Below are 6,000 nucleotides of genomic sequence, written 5' to 3' on the forward strand. Positions count from 1 at the left end.
TGGGGAAGTAGGTCACTGAGGATATGCCCTGGAGGGGGTTTATCTTGTCCCTGGTCCCTTCTTTTCCCTCTCTGCTTCCTGGCTGCCATGAGCTAAGCAGCCTTACTCTGCCTTTCATTTTCTTTTCTGTTTGTTCGGCAGTGCTGGGGATCAAACCCAGAACCCTTCCACTGAGCTACATCTCCAGCCCTGTTGTACCTTCCTACCCTGCTTCTGTCTTAGAGCTAGTCAACCATGAACTGAACCCTCTGAAACCATGACCCGAAATACGTCTTTCCTCCTCCAAGTTGTTATTGCCAGACATTTCAGTCACAGTGATGAAAAGCTGACGAACACAATCTCAGCTCTGACGAAGGCCTCACGTGGACGGCACCACAGTGTGGGAGTACAAGCAAGAGGGAGAGATCTTGTCTCCAGACTGAAACCAAAAAGCTGGGAGGGGCCAGTAATGAACTTCCAGTAGGCCCCACCTTTTAAAGGTCCATCACCTCCCAGTATCTCCACACGTGAACTCATGGGAAACAGTTCAAACCATATCCAGACCATGAGACCCCTGAGTCTCTTGATCATCCCCCTAAGGGGGTTTTCTCAATCCTAGTCCTCATCTGGGGTTCAAGTTATGTGTTAATCAGCTTTTTGTTGAATGTGACTGAAATCCCTGACATCTTTAGAGGAAATACCTCACTATTTTTAAAGGAAAGATTTATTTGGTCTAAGGTTTCAGAGGTTTCAGTTCATAGTTGCTTGGTTCCATTGGCTTGGGTTTGAGGTGAGGCAGAATGTCATGGCAGAAATGTGTGGCAGAAGAAGACTGTTCAGCCCTTGGCAGCCAGCAAGTGGGGAAAGAGAAAGAAAGGTTGGGGAGGGAGGGCAAGAGGGGCCAGGGACAGAAGTAGTCCCTAAGGGCAAGTCCCCAGTGACCTGCTTCCTCCATCTGTGCCCCACCTGTCTACAGTTTCAGCCACCTCCCAGTAGACCATTAAGCTATCCACTGATGAGGTCAGGGCCCTCATAATCCAATCACTCCCCAAAACCATACCTCTGAATATTGCTGTATTGGGGACCAAGCCTTCGATACATGAGTGTTTTGGGGATACTTTATATCCAACCCATAAAATGTTATAACCTCCAGGAGATCTTAATGTTATCTTTTGTTTTCTGCATTATGTAACTTGTAGCTCATACCAAGCATACAGTGTATATTGAACGAATGGATGAATGGATAAGGTGACTTTTAGGAGACACCAAAAAGTCTTTTTTTAAGTTTTTAAAAAATTTTTTTGTAGTGCTGGGGATTGAACCCCCGTGCCTTGTTCATGATAGGCAAGTGCTCTCCACTGAGCTATGCCCCAGCCCCATGTAACAACTTTTTCTTTTTCCTGGGATACATATAGAAACAACAGACTGTCTCTTATCTCTCAAGGATGATACTCCCAGGACCACAAGTTCCAGCAAAGGAGACACTCATGCAGCATCTGCACATTCCCTGCTGCAAGTGGCCTTACACCAGGCTGGCTTGCTTTCTGTGCAGCTCTTTCTATACCTCATAGGAAGGGCCTCCCCCTCAGTGTCCTGGATGAAGTTAGAGCTATGATTGGGGATTACCACAGGTCCATGTTCCTGCCCCAAGGGAATGCAGGTAAAAAGGTGACCGGAACTCCTCCCCTCTCAGCAAGTCATCCCAGCTTAGTCTGGCAGAGGTCAGAGTGATGCTCTCTGTGTTCACCCCAATTAGAGCTTGGCCGTGTTGATGGTCCGTCCACAGTGTTTGCAGTAGCAAAGACTTCACCTTAAGCTGGGGAGTGGGAACAGAGTGCTTGATCCCTGGGCATTGCTTGGGATTGACATTTTGTGGTATTGGGGATTAAGCCCAGGGCTTCATGCATACTAAGCAGGCACTCTGCCACTGAGCTACACCCCCACCCTGGGATCGACTCTTGATGGAAAACAAAAGAACATTAAAACTCTTTGACAGTCAGGTGTGGTGGCTTGGGAGACTGAAGTAGGAGTAGGAGGATCACAAGTTCAAAGCCAGCCTCAGCAACTTCGTGAGTCTCTGAAGCGATTTAGCAAGATCCTCTTTCAAAAAACGGCTGGGGATGTAACTCACTGGTTAAGTGCCCCTGGGTTCAATCCCTGGTACCAAAAACAAAACCTTTTTGACAGGGGCTGGAAGTGTAGCTCAGTGGTAGAGCACTTGCCTGGCATGCACAAGTTGCTGGGTTTGATCCCCAGTAAAACACACAGACAAAAGTCCTTTCTAATACCCTTAGACAAATCTCTGGCTCTTGTGGCCCTGGAATGTCCATGTGAGTACTCTACCACTGAGCTACACCCACAGCCCCATGTAACAATTTTTTCTTTCTCCTGGGATACAGAGAGAAACAACAGACTGTCTCTTATCTCTCAAGGATGATACTCCCAGGACCACAAGTCCCTACCAAGGCAAGTTCTATCTGAAAGAGCAACTTCCCCAAACTCAGAGAGTTAGGTGATTGACAGAAAAAAGGGTATGCAAAAATCAGTAATTTCCTATGCCCATGAATAGGGAGTTAATATAATGAAAAGAAAGATCCCAACTAGGGTAAAGACCAAAAATACAAAATACCTGGAATCACACATAATTAGAACTATGTGGTACAGAGAAGACCAACGAACTATTCTAAGATGCTGCAACTGAAGAATGAAGGGATGATGAAGAAGCAGATATTCGCACTGGCTCAAAGGACCTTGCCATAATTACTTATTAATTAAAAATGGGGAAGTGAAGTAGGAAGTTTACAGGCAGAAACCTGGGAGGCTCCCCCTACCAAGTGATCAAAGGGAATATCCACAGTGGTGGGACAGGTGTGTGTTGCCAATCTGATGTGCAAAGGACATAGCATTACTTTGAGTGTCCAAAATGCCACACCTGAAACTGATTGGGAGGAAACCTCAGACAAACCCAGACAGAGGGAAATGTTATGAAATATCTGGCCTGTATTCTGCAAAAATATCAAAGGTGGAGTCTTTGCTACTGCAAACACTGTGGACTCTTAACACAGCCAAGCTCTAATTGGGGTGAACACAGAGAGCATCACTCTGACCTCTGCCAGACTAAGCTGGGATGACTTGCTGAGAGGGGAGGAGTTCCGGTCACCTTTTTACCTGCATTCCCTTGGGGCAGGAAATGGACCTGTGGTAATCCCCAATCATAGCTCTAACTTCATCCAGGACACTGAGGGGGAGGCCCTTCCTATGAGGTATAGAAAGAGCTGCACAGAAAGCAAGCCAGCCTGGTGTAAGGCCACTTGCAGCAGGGAATGTGCAGATGCTGCATGAGTGTCTCCTTTGCTGGAAAGACCGAGGAGCTGCCTCAGATTAAAGGAGAGTATAGAAACCTGACAAGTCAAAGGAACTTGGATTTGGGATGATGAGACCTGGAACCCACAGACTATCTATTCTATCCATGGACAGAATTCAGGGGACTTTGGAAACTTGGATGGGGGAAAAATCGCATCTTCTTTTATATTAATCACTAAGTGAAATTAACATTTCTTTCCTTTTTTGGGGAAAATGTTTGCAGCTTTGAGGGACAAATAATTGGCACACAATGAGCTGCTGTAAGGGTAAATAAAATGAAAGTTTTTTGTTTGATAAAGAGGAGGTAGCTGCATCTCCCCTCACCTAAGGTGTCTCTTTAAAAGCTACAATAGGCCTTACTTTTTTTGCCAGGAATTAGCGAAATCCCAGTCTCCAGATTTTATAGTCCTGGGTCACAGCCTTCTGACTAGAACTCTATTCATGAACTTCCCACATTAACTCAGGAGTCTCTTGTGAAGCGGATGGGAGACTATCAACAAGATGCATTCATTTGTCTCCTGGGAGATGAGAGAAGTTTCCGTTGTCTATCTTCTACTGAATAAAATGTGTGCTGAATAAAATGAAATGCTGTCTAGACTCTGTAGCCTCTTGTGAAGCACTTGTATGCTTGTTCCCCGATTGCATTCTAAATAATGCATTGTTATCTCTCTCCTGTATATTGGTGCATACAGTTCTTTTTGTTCACAGGATTCTTTTTTTTTTTTTTTTTTTTTTTTTAGGTACCAGGGATTGAACTAGGGTGCTTAACCACTGAGCAACATCTTCGGCCCTTTTTATTTTTAATTTTGAGACAGGGTCTCCTAAATTGCTTAGGGCCTCACTAAGTTGCTGAGGCTGGCCTCAAACTTGCAATCCTCCTGCATTGGCAGGATTGCTTTATTCACCCACTACTACATATAAAGTATGCAATTTAATGAGATTTCACACACACACATATATGTATACATATATATACACATGCATACATACATACATGGTCTCCATGAAGATATTACCAAAATTAAGACAATGTATCTATCCATACCCCTTCCAAATTTTTGTAATTTCATTTCTTTTCAAATGCCACCCACAAATGACAATGTTGTTATCAGAATCTGAGAACTGGTCACCAAAAGAAATCACCAATATTTTCCTACCATGTTACAGTTTATACAGATGAATTAGATTACTGTTTATATATGATACCACATGAATATTTTATTTATTTACAGAAACATATTTAATAGTTTAATAATATTATTTCAATATTATGAGTATTTTTGGTAACCTTATATATCTATGAACTTAAAAACATTATTCTTCCAAGTGCCATGGTACACACCTGTAATCCCAGCTAATTGAGAGACTGAGGCAGAAGAATTGCCAAGTTTGAGGCAAGCCTCAGCAACTTAGATCCTGTCACAAAATTTTAAAAAATTAAAAGGGCTATGGATGTATTTCGGGGTGGGGCACTCCTGGGTTCAATCCCCAGTAAGGCAAAAATTCCCCAAAACAGAAACAAAAAATTATTGTGAAGACCCATCCCTCTGAGGATCTGTGTGTGAGAACCAGGCCAGAGTAGACCAGGATTCTTCTCTGAGCCTGGATCAGTGTCATGGCCACCATCCACTAGTGGTTATTGGGCCTTTGAAATAGGCTCCTGTGATTACAGAAGGGATTTTTAAAGTTTTATTTGTTGTCAATTTATTAAGTTTAAAAACCAATGCAGTGCAGGTTTTTATTATTACATGATGAAGCAACCGTGTTTTTAGTACACGGAATTAAATAAAGTGTGTTACCGAGAAAAAAATTTAAAAAATAAAAACATTATCTTGGCTTGTGGACTTTACCAAGGAGACACTGGCCCAAACAAAGTTACACCCATGCTCTAAAGGAACAGAGCTGTAAAAGATCCTCAGGTTCTAGCTTGCGGGGACTATTCTACAGGCTGGTCCCATGTGCTCTCCCTAAAGCAGGCCAGCCAGCAGAGGCACACACAACTCCTCAAGGCTCCCTCTTCTTTCCTCCCCCGCCCCCCCCACCTTCTCTCTCTCTCCTTTCTTTGCGTGGTTCTGGGGATTGAACCCAAGGGCACTCTACCAGTGAGCTATATCCCCAGCCTCTGCCCTTTTTTTTTAAATTTTGAGACAGAATCTCGCTAAGTTGCCAAGGAACTTGAAATTCTCCTGCCTCAGCCTCCTGAGTCACTGGGACTAGAGGTGAGTGTTACTGTACTAGCCTCCTCAAGACTTTTTTTTAACCGCATTCTTTTTCTTTATTACTATTTTTCTTTTCTTTCTTTTTTTCAGTGCTGGTGATTGAACCCAAGTTCTTGTACTAGGAGCTAGGCAAGTGCTCCACTGAACTATAACCCCATCCCTATTGCTTCATTCTTAACATGAACAAAGTTCACCTGACATTTGGGAAAAGCCTGCAAGAGAAAGAGAAATAGATAAGCAAACAGGGAAGAAGGTTTCAGTGGATAACCATGCAGGGAACAAATGAGAACTTTAAAAGGAAAATAGAAGAAGATGAGTGTGGTAGCACACACCTGTAATTTCAGCTACTTGGGAGGCTGAGGCAGGACTATCCCAAGTTCAAGGCCAGCCTCAGCAACTTAGCAAGACCCTGTCTCAAAATAAAAAATAGAAAGGGGCT

The sequence above is a fragment of the Sciurus carolinensis genome, chromosome 2, assembly GCF_902686445.1.
Source record: "Sciurus carolinensis chromosome 2, mSciCar1.2, whole genome shotgun sequence".
NCBI classification, from domain to species: domain Eukaryota; kingdom Metazoa; phylum Chordata; class Mammalia; order Rodentia; family Sciuridae; genus Sciurus; species Sciurus carolinensis.